General features: G+C 36.3%; 2 protein-coding genes across 3 annotated transcripts in view; one reads left to right on the top strand and one right to left on the bottom strand.

The window, feature by feature from the left end:
* The window catches only part of LOC120412453 (putative protein TPRXL), a 169,357-nt gene that overhangs the window by 1,178 nt on the left and 149,127 nt on the right, over window positions 1–19,052 (bottom strand). The window lies entirely within an intron of this gene.
* Window positions 1–19,052, top strand: part of LOC120412450 (elongator complex protein 3-like) — a 164,553-nt gene that overhangs the window by 69,241 nt on the left and 76,260 nt on the right. The gene's annotated exons all lie outside the window — the stretch shown is intronic.

Here is a 19,052-nt window from a genome sequence, read left to right as displayed (position 1 = left end):
ACCACTGTCCAAAACTTCCAAGTTTTTACCCGCCAAAAACCAGCAAGGTTTCGTGTGGAATATGATCAGTTCGGAACGACCAGCGAGTGAAATTTCCTTCTCCCAGGGCCAACAAAAACTTGCGGTTTTACTCGAATTAATCCAGAAGCAAGAAGGTGGTGGCGGGAAATGTTGGAATGTGTTTTGGCGGTTGGTCGGGTCGGATCGGTCTTTTGTGTTTATCGCGAACGAATGAAAACACGACGACGAGCGGCGAAGAATGGTAGGGGAAAGGTTTGTGTGTACTAACTTTTGCGGGTGATGGGAGAAAAGTTGTGGGTTTGGAGTTGATCTTTTTTTGGGGTTTGTTTGAGGAAAGTCGAGTTGTAAAGGTTTGAAGTTAGGTGAGTAGAGTAAAGTTTGTCTTGAGTTTGGTGGGAGTCAAATAATCACTGTAGGATAAGAATAATCACTGGGTTGTTAACGAGTGATTTTGTTTAAAGTTAATATTTTTTCAATCATCTTGTAAACGTTGGTAAAATAAAACACGGCTTTGATCGAAGTTTGAGCCCGTTGAGTCTGATATTTTCGAGGATATTTCTTCAAAAATGACGATGAATTCTGTCGAAATGTCATTAATTTTGATAATTGCCTACATCAGTGTAAATTGTATTATATAAAACATTGAAGTTTTGGGCATTCTAGAGCTCTTTACAGGCATTCAAAGTTTTGCTTTTATTTAAATTGGATCTTTGTACACCAAAAAAAGCCATCAATCAATAGTTTTAAAAGCCTAAGCTCTAAAGAAAAAATTGTTGCGTTATTCAAATACGAAAGTTTTAGTATCCAAAAAAGTATCGCTCAAATTTTCATGTTATCACATTTGAGCAACTCTCTACGAAATCGGCCGATTTCGACCATTTTTATTTTTTGTATTTTTTGATTTGACTCAAACTTTGTGGGGGCCTTCCCTATGACCAAACATGCTATTTTGTGTCATTGGTTCACCCATACAAGTCTCCATACAATTTTGGCAGCTGTCCATACAAAAATGGTATGTAAATATTCAAACAGCTGTAACTTTTGAGTGAATTTTCTGATCAATTTGGTGTCTTCGGCAAAGTTGTAGGTATTGTTGAGGACTATTGAGAAAAAAATAGGTACACGGGAAAAAAAATTTGAGGATTTTTTTATCAACTTTTTTTTCACTAAAACTCAATTTCCCAAAATACGTATTTTTTGATTTTCGAGATTTTTTGATATGTTTTAAGGGACAAAAATCCGCAACTTTTGAGCCATAGAGAAACTAGCATTTTAAATGGGCGTAATATTCAATGTTTTGCCCTTTTAAAATGTTAGTCTTGATTTTAAAATCAAAATATTTTTTTCGAAGAGATCGGAAAATTTCACGATTGTTTCATGTATTAACATTGAAAATCGGACCATTAATTGCTGAGATATCGTCATTAGAAAATGGTGGGCTGTTTGGGTGAGACTTAGAAAACTTCAATTTTCGTGTTTCTTTAAGCCGCTGTATCTCAGCAACCAGAGGTCCAATCTTCAATGTCTCTTAGACAATTTTATAGCAAATTTTCTGAACTTTTAAAAAAAATATTTTTAGAAATGGTCACTCATGGTCAATATTTTTAAAAATTGAAAAACTGCAAATATTTCGCTAAAATCAAACTTTCGGTGGCTATATCTAGAAAACGGAGCCCTTTATCAAAAAATATTCCACCAAAACACTAAAATTTTCGTTATTTTGAATATAGGACCCAAACTATTTAAAAGTTTGTTTGCATTATCACTTAACGGTACACATCAACCATAGCTTTTGCACCCAGATTTCAGTTGCAGACATTTTAATATCTTCAATACTTCGGGAACTATCGATATATTTTTTTATTCATCCCCTAAATTACTGGCTTCGTAGTTATTTACAACGAAGTTTTACTATTTTTACAATCAGATACTTGCAGGATTGGGTCCGAAAGTTTGACAATTTTGGAATAAGTAGACAACAACTCCCTTGGTTGCTGTGCACCCTAAGTTAGAGTTTTTTTTTCGGAAAATATATAAATTTTACATCAATAGCGAATTTTAGGAAAACACTAGAATTTTCATAATTTTCAGAATGGGTACCAAACGATGCGAAATTTTCTTTGCATTTAAGTTTTCCTAGATTACTTTTTGTAAAATTCTCATATTTTCGCACAATACCGATTTTCATGAAAATTCCAAATTTATGATCATTTTCAATATGAATATCAAAATATGCGTAATATTGTGTGCATTTTTACTTAATTAGTGCTTTTTTTAAATACTCAAATTTTCCCAAAACATCGAATGTAAGGAAAATAATAAAAAAATATATAATTTTCACTATGGATATTAAACGATGCAGTTTTTTTTTATTAATATTTTCACAAAATACCGCAATTCACTATAAAACTGTTGTTTATATTTAATATTTTTAACAATCGATACGATATTTTGTTTTTAATTAACTTTATTGGAGTTTTTTTTTTGCATAATTACACAAAAACATGCTCAAAATACCAAGTTTCATGAAAATACTAAAATTTTAATAATTTTAAATATGGGTAAATACTTAAGTTTACATAAAATATCGTACTTCACCAAAACACTCAAATTTTTGTTTATTAATACAGGAACCAAACGTAAATACCCAATTTTAAGAAATACTTAAAAGTTTCATAATTTTCAAAATGAGTACCAAATGATGCGACATTTTCTTTGCATTTTAGCTTTTCTAGATTACTTTTTGTGCAGTACTCATATTTTAACAAAATACCGTATTTCATGAGAGTTCTCAATTATGATCCTTCTTTAATATAAGTATCAATTAAAAAAGTATTTGACAAAAAAAAAATCAAATATAGTAAGAATCTTGAGTTTTTGGAATCATTTTTTTGCTTTTTGGTTGTTTTTGAAAACCCCTGACTTAACCCTCACTGTCTAAATAATAATGAAAAACACAGCCAACGTTGACCCTAAAGAAAATGGCATTTTTTTAAAACATTGGCAAAGTCACATAAAACAAGTCACACTTCCAACCCTAAAATTTTATTTCATTAAATGTTTTGTTTAGATCAAAAATTGGTTGAAAAATTTATTTTTGGTGAATTTTTAGATCGAAGTCCGCCTAGAGATGGGTTGGGTTGTAGAGGGTTAGTGCAGATTGTAAATGCCAAAAAGGAAATACTGGTAATTATAAAAAAACTGTAGAAATGACTTTAGAAATAGGCCGAACAAATTAGGAGGGGCAAAAAAAATTTTTTTAGACACCAAAATTGTAACGTAGATCGAAGTCCAATAAACTGAAAACAATTTAAATATATTTTTCTGCGTTGAGAACAATGTTTTTCAAGCATGATTGGGTTCGTTTGATACTATTTTGTTATTTTATTTTTTTTTCTATGTACAGTATCACAAAAAGCCTTTTTTAAATGCACTTATTGCGAAAAAAGTGTATTTTAAACACTTTTTTTTATTCAAATCCTTGCTTCTGCCCGAGCAGACGGAAATAACATGGGAATAACATTTTTTGATATTTGAAAATACTAAGCCAATAACATTTTCTGTTATTTATAACAAGATTTGTTATTCGTCGTTATGATTTTTTTGTTATTGGATTGTTATTCTAATAACAGACTAATAACATTTAAAGTTATTATTCGAACAAATCTTTGTTATTATTTTTTGTTATTTTAACGACTAATCCGATCATCCCAATAACAGTTGGAGGTATTCTTCCATAACAAAAAATGTTATTTCAAAGTTGTTTTGGCTTTCAACCAATATCGGACCAATAACAAATTTTGTTATGTAACATAAACTGTTTTTAAACCCTTATGCAAAAATATATTTTTCAAGAAGATTCCATAACGCTATTAGTTATTTTAACAGTATTTGTTATTGAAATGGGATGAATTTTGTTATTACCGTCTGCCCGGGTGTGCTATCCTGTGACACGTCTGCTGTAAAAAGATAGGACGTGTCACAAGATAGCACACGACCGACGAAATGTTGAAACCGTGGCTTGTATTTTTTTTTTTAACTTTGGTCAAAGTCGAGGGATAAAAAACATCCTGACTAAAATTTTAACAAGACTTGGTTTCAATAAATCAATTTTAGTAAGATATTGGTCCATACGATTATCGCCGATAGGATAATCGTGTTTCGGTAACGCTAACGATAACTATCATAGTTGTCGTCGCACGATAAGTTTACCAACGATAAAGTTATTGATTAACAACCTTGATTTGTATGTACATCCATCGCAAAATTGTTTTTTTTTTTCTATTTTTTCTGCTTTCTGATTTTTTGGGAAAATTTTAATGGTGTGGAAATGTGAGGGGTTCATAAATATTTGAATATTTTTTGCAACGGCTTTATTGTGATAATTACTGAACACCTGAATGATTCAACAAATATTTCTACTTAAAAATGATCGTACTGTTTTTAAAAACCAAAGTGCGTTTACTACATTGCCCACCTTGCGATTTTTGGGGACGCTATTCTTATTCAACCCAATTTGAAACGCGAAGTTTGGTTCTTGACGTATTCAAGACAGATAAAAAAATTTTACGCTTTCTAAATGACAAAAAAGGGCAAACCATATCAAACTATTAATCGGCTTTAGTTTGCCTCTAAAAGTCACTTCTGCAAAAGTGGACTCTAAATACCCTAAAAAGGTTATATAATCTAAAAGGTTCCAAAAAATATACAACTCCCAAGCGAATCGAAGATGAATCCTGATTTTTGCCATCGTCGATAATCGAAACAGTTCCATCGAATTCAGGGAAAGCTAAATGGTTAGTTTATTCACTACGACCGAAAAGTTTTTTTTACGTGGAAAGCGCCGTCCGTCCTAAATACCGAGAGTCGTTCAGCAGCAAAAAAAATGGGGATCCCAAAAAGGATTCACTCGGTCTCTCACACACACTTTTGGCACGGGTTGGCCCAATTGAATCCTTTTTTCCCGGTGCCACCATTTAAATAAACGACATCATCCAATTACTGGAACCCGAACGGGGTCGAAAGTGACTTCACGTGTGTGTGAAAATTTGTGTTGGAAAGAAAATCCTCGTAAAATCGAATTTGATGGTGTTTGCTTTCGTCAAATGGAAATCGAACTCGAGTCGTACTGACGTTGACGTCCACGTCCTTGAAATGTTCTGAGGGAAAATTGCTGGTGAAGGTGAAGCTATTGGCGCGAAAACTTGGAGTCACAATGGCGGCCTGTTGACTGATATGGCGCCGATGTTTTGACGAGTTTGATTGCTACTTTTTGAGTAACATTGACTTGAGGGTTCTAGTCAAACATTTTAACGATGTCAATAAGCTGTATAAAATGTTGATTCCATCATAAACTTTCATGGAGACGCATGGTTTTTCGTTGAACCTTCTCCTCAAATGTCACAATTTTCCGGCAAATCCAATTTCGGCTCCATTTCCGATGCAAACTCTCAGCTTTTTAATTAAATGCAAACTGATTTGCATATTGCTACCAGATACAGGTCAAATCGACGCACGCACGCACACCTTTCGCTTCCTGGAATACTGATGGATAAAATTCGCACCGGCGCGCGGCTCTCATCAGGATCGTTCGTGCACAGCTCACGTGCAAATGACACAATTTCACCGCCATCGCAGTCAAACTTCCCCCCGGGGTGGGTGGTTCGGCACGTGTGATAGACACCAATTGGAACCGAAATTTGTTTACAAAATAAGGCTGAAAGGTGTTGCCTCTGGGAAAACCTTGCGATTTTTTTTTCAGATTTGTTTTATTAAATGTATCGTTTTTAACATAATTTAATGCAAAATTCTAACATGAAAAAATATCTTCAAAAAATATTAAGGGGGTGGATTGACATTCTCAAGAAAAAAAAGTTCTATATTGATTTCCTAACAAATTGAGCTGACTACTCAACGTTGCGTATGTTTTTCGCCGCGTGTAAATGTAACCGTAAATGAAATTTCCAAAAGTTCTTTGGGACACATACACACGATTCCCACGGTTGTTGATTTGGGACCAACCAACCAATCTGTCTCGCCTCATAAAGACGAATGGGGGAAAAGGGAAACATGAATGTGTAATTTACATTTGAACATCGGGTTTGGAGAAACGTGACTCCTGATAACGGTCGTGATGGGAGCTTTGCTGCAGTTTGAGTTGCAATTTTCGGAAGACTTCGTGAGACGAGTTTGATTGATATTTGTTCGACAGCACATCATATTAGGAGTTTTTTAGAATTTGAGTAAAATAAAGTGTAGGCAGTATTATTGTAAAGTGTATTGATTTTTCGTAAAATTGTAACATTAAGTTACTTAGGTGCTATCTTGTTTCAGGATTGCTGAAAAGAAGTGGATCGCGAAAATTCGCATTAAAGCGACGGTTTGAAATTTGTAACAAAATAGTTTTGATTTTCGCGATTATACCTATACTTTTTCTTGATACTCAAATAACAGTTGAGCAATTCTCTACGAAATCGGTCTTTTTGCTTTAATTTTAATTTTTGTATTTTTTAATCCGACTGAAACTTTTATGGTGCCTTCGGTATGCCCAAAGAAGCCATTTTGCATCATTAGTTTGTCCATTTAATTTTACATACAAATTTGGCAGCTGGCCATACAAAAATGATGTATGAAAATTCAAAAATCTGTATGTTTTGAAGGAATTTTTTCATCGATTTGGTGTCTTCGGCAAAGTTGTAGGTATGGATATGAACTACACTGAACAAATATGATACACGGTTAAAACAATTTTGGTGATTTTTTATTTAACTTTTTGTCACTAAAACTTGATTTGCAAAAAAACACTATTTTATATTTTTTTATTTTTTGATATGTTTTAGAGGACATCAAATGCCAACTTTTCAGAAATTTCCAGGCTGTGCAAAAATTTTTGAGCGAGTTATAAATTTTTGCATCAATACTGATTTTTTCAAAAAATCGAAAAATTGGTCGCAAAATTTTTTGAAACATTCGTGAAATTTTCCGATCATTTCGAAATAGTAGTTTATGCAACAAGTTGCAAAAAGAGGATCTTTTCAGCACGAGTCGTACATTTATCCAACGAGGTTCACCGAGTTGGATAAATACGAAGAGTGCTGAAAAAATCAAGTTTTGCAACGAGTTCCATTCAACATTTTTTTGCAATTCCGAAAAACACTCATTGAGTGAAATTTTAAGTAATATTTTCCTGTATTTTGTCAATAAATCGTTTAAAATCTAAAAAATGTTGAAAAGTGTTGCTTTTCGAAACAAGTGCTGAAAAGTTCAACTTTTCAGCACCCATTTCAGTGCTGAAAAGTAGAACTTTTCAGCATTTATTGTGAAAAGTGTTGCTATTCGATTCTGTTATTTTTGGTACAGAAAAGTAGGCTTTTTCGTCGTTCAAGAATGACAGGAAAAATTTTCAAACCAAGACTAACATTTTAAAAAGGCGTGTGGATGTGAGTGCCACCAAAATGATGAGAAATGGTCTCGCAAAATAGAAATTATGATCAAAAGTGCTCTGTGATCTTTTTGGCCAGTAAATGGCATATTTTTGCGTGCTTACTCAAGGCGGTGCTGCTGCTGGTAAGTTTATAGACTAAATCGTATTTTTGAGCCTAAATCGAGCATCAAACTCTTCATATGACGAAGATAGGTGTTTGATTAGAAAGGGGATATTGCCCCTAAATATTCAAAATTCTGTATCTTAGAAGGAATTTTCTAACCGATTTAGTGTCTTCAGCAAAGTTGTAGGCGCACATGCATCCGCTCTAACTCCTCTATTAGAAGAACTTGTTTGGTATTTTGCGTAGATGATTCCCGTAGATGACTCCCGAAGACCCAAAGAGGTTATATTGAAAACCAAGAGAGGGTAAGAACCTTTAAGTGCACTTTTAAGAGCATTAAAGAAGTTCTTCTTGAGAGCTTACGAGCACAGCCACAGCATGTATGAATGCGCTGAAAAGATAAAACACCATGATTGCTGAAGCTAGATCAGTTGCGAATAGGTAACAGTCATTGGCCACCAACGGCGCCCTCCATGTCAGTTTGTAGATCTCGTTTTTAAGCGACGGGAATGTTAGTTAGCGCAGGTTGCTACTAGAGGCAGCTGGTTTACCCTGTGCTTACACCCCACAAGCGAATCTGAAAATTGGTTAGAAGGATAGGGTGTTTGGTCAGGATTCATCATAAAAGATAAAATCATAGTGTTTGTTAAAAGGTATTATATATTATTGTCAAGGAAACCAATCGGATGCCCGCTAGAGGTGCAAAATTAGTAACACGATTAATTTTGTTCTGCTGTGACCGGCCGATTGTGTCACGTTCCCCAGAAAACCATTCCCCAGAATGTACCATTTCCCAGAAAACCATTTTTCAGAAAAATTTCTTTCTCGAAAAATCAAAGTAGTTTCAAATATTAGTTTGTTTGAAATTTCTTAGGAAATATAAAAATTGGACAAGGTTATTTTATCCATGCCAAGAAATTTTTCTTTTTTTTTTTGACAACAATTCTTGAGAAAATAACAGAAAATTTTAATTCGTCTTATGACTCGTTCTATTATTCTAAGAAATTTTCCCTTCTTTTTCAGTCATGTTAAATTTGTTATACAAATGCCGAATGAATTTCTGTTTCTTTTTATTTCTTGTTTTCCGTGAATGCTATTTTTATTTTGCAAAGAAGAAAAATGTTTGTTAAAATTAAAATATGATTATGGGTGTCATTGGTATAATTCCATTTGACATATTGGACCTTTGGCATATTGCTCATTTAAATTTTCTAAAATTGATTTAAGGTGACAAAATTTAATGTATCATTTTTGGAAGAAGAAAACTCTCTTGACTTACAATAACTGATTAATTTTCCCTTTTTTAAGGTCTCCTGACACAAGTTGAATATCACCTTCTTTAAAGAAGGGAAAACTGTCTTGACTTGTGATATCTGCTAACAGAAGTTGAATTTTCGCTTTAAAGTTTTTTTTTCTTTTTCTTTCTAGTTTCCATAAGGAAAAATTCTCTTGACTAGTGATAACAAATTTAAAAAGTTGTGTAAGTGGTCAAGTATTTTTTTTCATTACTTAAAAAAGGGAAAATTAAACCCGTGTCGCAGTTATAATAACAAGGCTTTAAATTTTTCCCTTCCTTACAGAAGGCTTCCTTACAGAAGGGAAAACTCTACTCCTCCCTTTTAAAGGTAAAATTCAACTTGTATTAGTCAGTTAAGTTTTCCTTTCTTTAAAGAAGGGAAAACTTTCTAGCCTTGTAATAACTGTTGACACAAGTTAACGTGGTGATTATTGCACTCGAGCGTAATATTTCAATCTTTATTTCCCGCATCACGATCGAGATTTTTCGATCTAAATATTACGATCATAATTTGTTAATGGTAAGTGAAAAAAACCAAAGCTTCAAAAATGTCATAAATTAAAAACATTTAAAAAATTCTCCAAAAAATCAAAAAGTTTGAAATTTAAAAATCAAAATTAAAGAGATGAGAAATTTTAAAATTTTTAAAAATCAAAGATTATGAATTTTATTTTTTTTTCAGTTTTTTGAAAATTTGAAATTATGGAAATTCTGGAAATTTTGGAAATTTTGGAATTTTTTTAAAATTTTCAATATTTACAAAATTTCTTAAAAAAAAAAATTTGAAAATTTTGAAAATTTTGAAAATTTTGGAAATTTTGGAAATTTTGAAAATTTTGGAAATTTTGGAAATTTTGGAAATTTTCGAAATTTTGTAAATTTTAAAAATTTTATAAAATTTGAAAACTTTGAAAATTTTTGAAATTTTGGAAAATTTTGAAATTTGGAAAATTTGAAAACATTGAGAAATTTGAAAACATTCAGTGATTTTGAAAATGTTGGGTTTTTTTTGATATTTTGGAAATAACTATAATCACCACGATAAATATTTCTGGGGGACGGTACATTCTGGGGAATGTTTTTCTGGGGAACGGTTCATTCTGGGGAATTGATTTCTGGGGAATGGTATTCGGGGGAATGGTTTTCTGGGGAACGTGACACAATCTGACCGGCCATGTCCTGGTTTTGAAAAATCATGAAGTTTGACATACATCTCGCCATTTTTAGTGGACAATGGTGAACAATTCTTCTCCCGGGGCATCTGGAACCGGCCACAGCTGATCAAAATTAACTGTTTTACTAATTGGTAGGCTTAGTGATTTTTCAAGTACGAAAAAAGTAAATTTCACGGGGACCTCAATTTCAAATCACCAAATTTCACACAAATTTCGCGGAACGTGAAAATTTTTGAAAAAGGAACTCTGAAAATCTTATGTTTAATCCACAGAAACTTTTTAGTTCCACGGGAATCATCCACCCAAATATCGGTAAAATTAAACAGGACTCAGAAAAAACGATTTTTTTTTAAAAGATGAATTTAAAGATAAAAAATGCTCTTCATTCTATGTTGAATAAAACAAAGTATGATTCTTTCAATTTCTTTTGAAAATATACCCTTCAAGCAAAATTGCTCTTAAAATTTTTACTACAGCGAATGAAAATATTACCAGATTTAGTTTGTTTCTAAAAAAACTCAAAAATATGAAAGATTCTTCAAATGGTTCATATCAAACTTTTCAATTGAAATCTCATAAAATTTACTTAAATAGGCTGTATGGTTGAAATATTAATTATGATGGTATTTGAAAAACAAAATAATTTGAGAAAATTGATTAATTTCAAGAATTTCACAACGTCCGCGAAATCGTCAAAATTCACTAATGAAACAAACGGTTTTCACTCGCTTAATTCTACAGTAGTTCTTAAGATTATTTTTATTCTTATTTGAGTGTGATAAAATATTTTGAGAAAAATCGTTACAGTTTCACAAAAAACATAAAATTTCACGGGACTTCACGGAAATAGCCAAATTTCGCACATTTCACGATGTCCGCGAGGCCTACTACTGCATGATGATGTTTATGATAATTAAAACCAAAAAAGGCAAGTTTGCTTTCTGATTGGTAGTAAACATTTCCGTACTGTTACGCCAATTTCATAATAATTCATAGAAATGTTAACTTTTGCTAAACTGTATTTTTCAAGCAATAACCTTCAACTTAAACACACACGGTTCCCCTTTCCCCGCAAGAATGAATTCATAACAAACACTTTACCTCCTAGCACAGTCTTCCCATAAACAAACAACGGTGCGAGCGATTATTTACCCAGCTTAAAGTCCACCAGCTCAAAACTTATTATTGACTCGTTCCCTCGGTTGGAAAGTGAGCGGGAGTCATTTTGTTGTTTACCCCGTTTCGGTGTGTTCGATCTCTTGAATAATTATTGTTTTCAGGTGTCACATCGCGCTAATACTTGATGTTTTATTCATGAGTCCGATCACGACAAAGTTTGCCCCTTTCACGACAGGATACAGTTTCGAGCAAAACACTTTGGAAGTACTTTGAGGCAGCTCTTTCAACACACTTCAAAGTGTGTGTGTCGCAAAAGAGGGTGACTTGTTCTGAAGTGGGGTGCTGTCCTCGTCGATGAAGTGGATAAGTGTATTGTTTTTCAGTGTCTTCTCTGGCCTTCTATGGGAGCAAGTGTTTGCCATTGAAGGGTACAAAAAGTCTTGTTGGAAGTACTTTGAAGGATTTTTGAAAATTGAAAATCTTCATTTTTTTGTTATTTCTTATTGATTTGAAATTTTTGAACCGAAATTTAAATTTTAAACCATAGTCAGCTTTAATTTACAACACACAGAAAGGGCATCAAAGCTTCAACTCAACCATCACTTTTCACCTCTCCAAAAAGAACATAACAAGAAAGGAACCTGAAAGGAAATGCAATTGGCAAACAAAGAGTGCAAAACAACCACGTCAAGATGGTTCTCCGGCAAAACCTCGCCTTATTCTGTCATTCATTCGGTATTAAGCACAGTTTGACTTTGTTTTTCAGCACACATACACTCCACAGTAGGTTTATTGTACTTACTACTAAGAGAAGCTACTACACAGTTCATCTCTCTGTTCTTTGAGGCTCACAATGGGACGCCAGGAAGGGCTGAAGCAGCGAAGAGGACCGGAAAGTCCGGATCCGGGTCGAGGACTCTACTCTCTGCCCTCCATCCTCGGGTATTATACGGTGGTAAGCTTCAACACAAACAGAGTCATACATACATACATACATACACATGTGAGCTTGATGCCAACCCGTCTCGGGATGAATTAAGACCAAAAAGCAGCTGGGACTCTCACTTTGGACAGAGCCCAGACGGTGTGGCACTGGTGTACTGTCTTGTACACCGAGTTGACCCTGGGCGGTGTTGTACGTGTGCAGTGTGTATGTGTGAGTGTGTGTTGCAGTTACAGTGAAACACAATAATCAGCAGCAGCAGCAGAATTAAGGACAACGGGACAGGAATTAAATTCTGCCGCATCATGAAGGGTTGAGGTTAAGGGTTAGGGTGGTCCCATGTCAGGCTGCCGAGTTGATAGGGGACAACTGAACTATTAATCAGTTCAGTACTGAATAATTAATTCAGGAAGCAAATGGCTTGTAACACGTCCAATATTGATTGATATAATAAAGATCATGCTGGGTTGATAACTGTTGTACAGTGTTTCACTTAGAAAAACCGCAATGAAATATATTATTAAGTTACTTTTGTCCCACAGAAGTATTGATTTTCTATCTCAAATAAAATATAAATTAGATGGGGCATTCAGTTGTTTAGCTTTAATTTAAAAAAAAAAATCTACAATAGAGAAACTATCCCAGAAATAACCTTTTTTTTGAACATGTTTTTTTTGTTTAAATTGATTTGCAATTACTTTTTTTTGTAATTCTCAATTACAAAAAAAAATCACGGTGTAATTTTGTAATTTGTGATTACTTGTCTAGAAATATTTTCTGCGTTTAAATTTTTCACACTCGACTTGTTGAACAATTTTGATAGTTATAATTTTGAATAAGCTTCTATTTTTTCAAAAACACACTCACACTTAAATTTTGAAAACAAATTAAGAATTTCGAATTGGATTCATTGATTTTTGTAACAACATTGTGCATGCTTAATTATTTATTTTAAATTTTTGTAACACACGCCCTACACTAGTTGAATTTTGACCAGAATTTTAAATTTTGATCACATTATATTTTTATAATTTATATTAATCTGGGTAACGTTATTTTCCTTTCTCCTTCCTTCAGCCGGTGTTGAAGTCCGCGTCGTGCTGAACTCAGATCCGATGTGCCAAATATTAGCATGAACAATGTTGTTCCAAAAATCAATGAATCAAATTCAAAATTCTTAATTTGTTTTCTAAATCTAAATGTGAGTGTGTTTGTGAAAAAATAGAAGCTTATTCAAAATTACTACTATCAAAATTGTTCAACAAGTCGAGTGTGAAAAATTTAAGCGCAGAAAATATTTTTGGACAGGTAATCACAAATTACAAAGTTACACCGTTAAAATTTTTGTAATTGGGTAATTCTCTACCAACTCACACGAAATCGGGAAAAGTTGCCCCGACCCCTCTTCGATTTGCGTGAAACTTTGCCCTTAGGGGTAACTTTTGTCCCTGATCACGAGTCTGAGGTCCGTTTTTTGATATCTCGTGACGGAGGGGCGGTCCGACCCCTTCCGTTTTTGAACATGCGAAAAAAAAGGTGATTTTCAATAATTTGCAGCCTGAAACGGTGATGGGATAGAAATTTGGTGCCAAAGGGACTTTTATGTAAATTTAGACGCCCGATTTGATGGCGTACTCAGAATTCCGAAAAAAACGTATTTTTCATCGAAAAAAATACTAAAAAAGTTTTAAAAACTCTGCCATTTTCCGTTACTTTACTGTAAAAATTTTGGAACATGATATTTTATGGGAAATTTAATGTACTTTTCGAATCTGCATTGACTCAGAAAGTTCATTTTTTCATTTAGATTAAAATTTTTATTGGTGAATTATCAATATACAATAAGTTCTTTTGAAATACATAACAGAGTTTTGGAGTTCCTTTCAGCTGTGTGTTACATCATAATCCATTTTGGAACAATTGTTGCTTGTAGTTAAGGGGTTACCGAAAGTAAGAAAAAGATAAGAAAAAAAAACTTACTAAAATTGCAAGGGAAAGGGGATAGAAATAGAGAAAGCTTAAAACTAGATCACAATTTTTTATCCTTTATAGATGTGCTTGATCATCAGCTCCCCGAGGGCCAGAAATTGCTCCGCCTTGTTACGGCAGGTCCGAAACCGCGTCATCATCTCCCCCGCGAGAGCAAAGAACTCCGGCAGGGTGAAGAGATCTTCCGCGGTGACTCCTTGCTGGGTCGCATCGCCGCTACCGGCAGCGACCACGCTCGCAAACGACCGCCCCCATCCAGGAGGGAACGCTGGGTTGTCCGCTGGAACCGTACGCTGGCCAGCTGCAGGAACGGCTGCGCTCGTACTTCGCTGAGGAGGATGGGACGCTGCTGCTTTCTTCTTCCTCTTTTCCTGCTCCTCGAGGTAGGACTTCCGCGCGACGCATCCGCGGTAATTACCGGTATGGTTACCGCCGCAGTTCGCGCACTTTATGCGCGCCTTGGTTTGCTCTGCCTTGTTCCCCAGGTCCGCCTTGCACGGCAGTGCACACGCCTTAGAGAGGTGTGTTTCACCGCACTTCACACAGCGGGGCGGAAGGTTGCAGTTCCGCGAGCCGTGGCCGAATTTCTGGCAACGGTGGCATTGTGCTGCGTCCGACGGGTTCTTTGAGTAGAACCGCCAGTTTACCCAAAACCCGTCCAACGCCTTAGTCCGCCGCAGGTCTTGAAGTTTGACGGTGCCGCGATCGAAGTACAACAGGTACAGTGTGTGTGTACCTGTGACTGTTGTCTTCCGCGAGAGGACTTTTATGTCTCGCGGCGTTATTCCGACACCCGAGAGGTGCTCCTTGAGGACGGAGGTCGGGCGGTCTTGGTACCCCTGCAAGACGATCTTAACAGCGGTCTTCTGCACGGGGTCGAATGTGTAGAATTTGAAGTTTTTACGCTTCAATTTCTCCACAACCAGGTCGAAGTTCTTTTGGTCAAATGTGAACACTTGCACTGACGATTTACCTATTTTGAGGCAGTACACGAGGCCTTCCAGCTGCTCGTCAACATCGTCCGCCAACGTGTCCAAAACGAAAATTGGTGGTGGTCGTCGTTCCTTTGGAGTAATTACTTTTTTTGGCGAAATCACTTTCTTCCGTGTACGACCGTCGTCGTCGTCGTCGTCGTCGGTAGTGCTACCGTCGGTGTTGTTGTTGTTGCTTTCCTCGTCACTCAGTCTCGCGAACTTGTTACTGGTGGGAATGTTGGCGGATGTTGAAGCGCCATCGGTCGACGGATTGCCGGAAGTAGCTGAACGGAGCCTAATAGGGCTGCGATCCTGGACGCGGTAGTTAGCGTGTAATAACTTGGGGTCGAATCCTTTGGCGCACACACTCCCCGGCGCGATGGCGGACGACGCGGCGTTGGGTTGTTTACCTTTTTGCACACGGCCGGTAGACGAACTTCGCGGGTTTTTCGAGGCCGCACTCGAACTGCCACGGCCACGGCCGGCCCTTGGCATGCTGCAGGAGCAAACTCGCGGCTAATCCCGGTAAATTACGGCGAAAAATTTCGAAAAAACGATGGAGCACTGAGCACTTGACTGCTGCTTGCACTTGTGCGTACACGGAGGTGGATTAAAATTTTTCATTTTAAAATTTCGTGTTTTTTCTAACTTTGCAGGGATATTTTTTAGAGTGTAACAATGTTCTACAAAGTTATAGAGCAGACAATTACAAAAATTTTAATATAAAGACATTAGGGGTTTGCATGTAAACATCACGAGTTATCGCGATTTTACGAAAAAAAAGTTTTGAAAAAGTTTCTTTTTGCGTGTCTCTTTGTTTCGTCGTCCGTGTCTGTCGCGGGTGGCCATGAACGGCCATGATCAACGACGACCAACATTTTCAAAACTTTTTTTTCGTAAAATCGCAATAACTCGTGATGTTTATATGCAAACCCCTTATGTCTATATATTATAATTTTTGTAATTGTCTGCTCTACAACTTTGTAGAACATTGTTACACTCTAAAAAATAACCCTGCAAAGTTAGAAATAAACATGAAATTTTAAAATGAAATTTTTTGTTCTAAATGAAAAATGACCCTTCGGGGTCAATGTAGATTCGAAAAGTACATTAAATTTCCCATAAAATGACATGTTCCAAAAATTTTTGCAGTCGAGTTACGGAAAATGGCAGAGTTTTTAAATCTTTTTTAGTATTTTTTTTTCGATGAAAAATACGTTTTTTCGGAATTCTGAGTATGCTATCAAATCGGGCGTCTAATTTTACATAAAAGTCCCTTTGAAACCAAATTTCTATCTCATCACCGTTTCAGGCTGCCTCTTTTTTCGCATGTTCAAAAATGGAAGGGGTCGTACCGCCCCTCCGTCACGAGATATCAAAAAATGGATCTCGGATCAGGGACAAAAGTTACCTCTTAGGACAAAGTTTCACAAAAATCGAAGAGGGGTCGGGGCAACTGCTGTGTGAGTCGGCGGAGAATCACCCAATTCAGAATTACAAAAAAAAAAGTAATTGCTAATCTGATAGGAAAATGTGAAGATGATGCATGATAACGAAATCCCTAATTACAATAATGTAATGTAAACTGGACCAAAAAAAATCGCTTTTTCGTTTTTTTTTTAATTTTGAGTTAGATTCGGTTTCAGGGCTACTCTAAACCACCAAACAATCCCCAACCTAGCTATATACGACACACCTTGTAGTGCTAGTTTCCCAAAAACCCGCACCTCACGGGGGTGCATACTGGTCCCATAATTCGGACGACAGGTTCTGCATAACCAAGTCAGCGCCAGGACGAGCAAAATCTGCCTAAACTCTTGTGTCTTCTCGTTTACTTTGACGTGCTGGGAAACGGGACATTTGTTTGCGCAAGGTTAACAACGGGGCACCTTTTGCTCATGGCTCATGGAGGCTGGGGTGAAATTGAATTAAAAATTTCCAGCTCCCACTTGCATCAGGGTGTCGTGCGAATGTGGCTCGTTGGTTGGCCAAGTTGTGGTGACGTTACGCAAAGTGCAACGCTATGTAGTAATTTATGAGCCACAACTTAGTTGAATAATGCACATGCGAAAAAGCAATCTAGTGATGAAGTATCGATTTTTATAATATTCAGGAACAGGGAATTAATTTCAAATATTGGTTTCAAAGAATATCTCTCTTTCATGTAAAACCCCCAAACAAGCAACTTATTTTGAGCAAAATTAATCCCCCACAAAATTACACATGATTACTCAAATCTATCAACTAAATCCCACCATTCAATCAAGCTCGCCCATATTGTCAAATTTCCACAAAAGACCAACACACAATGGTCCACTTGTCCTCTTGTCCAAAATCCCACTCGAACACGAATCCGTCCCCGATGGCCGGCAATCCGCTGCTGTGACAAAACGTATGTATTTAATAATCGTCCCCCGGTCCTAGTTCTGGGCACCATCATCGTCATCACCAACGGACGCTCCAGAATATTAAGTACGACGATGGTCCTCCAGGATGGGCAGGTCGTCCCCCGAAAATTCATGGCAGAATCGATAAAGCAATCACATCGTGTGGTACCTACCAGAAATAATAGGATGTAATGGCAATTTGTATGCCACCACCGCCCGGCCTGTGCGGGGCCCACACATAGAGTCGAGCCGAATCAACAGGCGATTGTACCAGTTGCATGAAAGGACCGACTCTATGACCAGGAGGCTCGCCAGAGGGCGAGGGAAGCTATAATTGATATCTCTGTCCGGTGAACGAGCATCGTCTAGGTTGAACGTTTTTGGGGAATGATTCCAAGCTGAGTGACGAAAAAGTGAGCTGGCATGAAAATTCATGTTTGCCCTATAGCATCGTGGCTTGGGTGGCACGTCGACGATTTCAGGGTTGCAGCATTTTATACTCGATTTTCGTCAAAATACATGGATTCCCTCCTACCATGGCTAAAGTCCTTCTGCTTGCGGTTGAAACTTTTAAGCTGCTGGTCTTGCTGCTGCATCGATTCCCTCAGCCCAAGGGCTACACACTAAAAAAATATGAATTCTACTTTCTACGTAATTTGAAATACATCGTAAATTGAACTCGTGTAATCAATTATTTGATGTAAAATTATGGTTCTTTTGACGTTATTTGCCAAAATCATCACGTCGTGCTGAATCTTAAAATTACATTAACGGAAACGTAAAATTGAATCTCTGCTCATCTGATTTTATGGCTCGTTTGATGCACATTCCTGGAGCGTGTTATTTGATGTAATTTTCTGTCAAATTTAACCTATCTTTACTCGTGTTCGTTTCACCGTGCTCTTCATCCTTCGAAATGTCAGCCATGTTTGTTTGTTTGCATCTTGAAGAAAATAGTTGTCAAAGTAATCGCCTTGCAATTTCGCTAGAATATTTAAATTACTGAACGGAAAATACATTTTCCACTGGGATCGACCTCATTTCACAACCAAGGAGGAATCTCTTGTAAAAGTAAGTACAAATAAAATCGCTTTGAAGCATCTAAAACAGATTGCTAATGTTTGCTCTTTGTCAACAAAACTAGGTTGCTGAAATCATCGTCATGGATCTCGCTCCGGACTTGCTAAGGGAACCGTTCAATTCTTCGTGTCTTCTTAATCCGGCAAATGAGCGACAAAATCAAGTTCGGTTCCGGTTTGCACCGCTGAAAAAGTTCTTCCGGCAGGTTGATGTTCCGCCTTAGAAGCTGGTTGAACTTGTTCTGGAACTCACCCCGAAAATTAAATGTGAACCGCAGTGATAAAATTGTGAAGCGACTTTTTTCCAACATGGCCAGATACACGTCTCCTCCAGCGGTATGACCAACGCGATGGGTTGCCGGAAGATGTCATCAAATGAAGATGAAGAACAAGAACCGGCCGAATAGGAACTGCATCCAGCAGAGATTGTGACGAAGTACCCAGCAGTGATCAATTGAATTAAAAGTGTGTGTGTTAAATGATGTGAAAAACAAAATTAGTTCAAAAACTTTGGAGAAAAT

This window comes from Culex pipiens, chromosome 2 (assembly GCF_016801865.2).
Source record: "Culex pipiens pallens isolate TS chromosome 2, TS_CPP_V2, whole genome shotgun sequence".
Classification (NCBI taxonomy): domain Eukaryota; kingdom Metazoa; phylum Arthropoda; class Insecta; order Diptera; family Culicidae; genus Culex; species Culex pipiens.
Note: the sequence above shows the minus strand (reverse complement) of the source record. Positions and strands in the feature narration are given on the sequence as shown.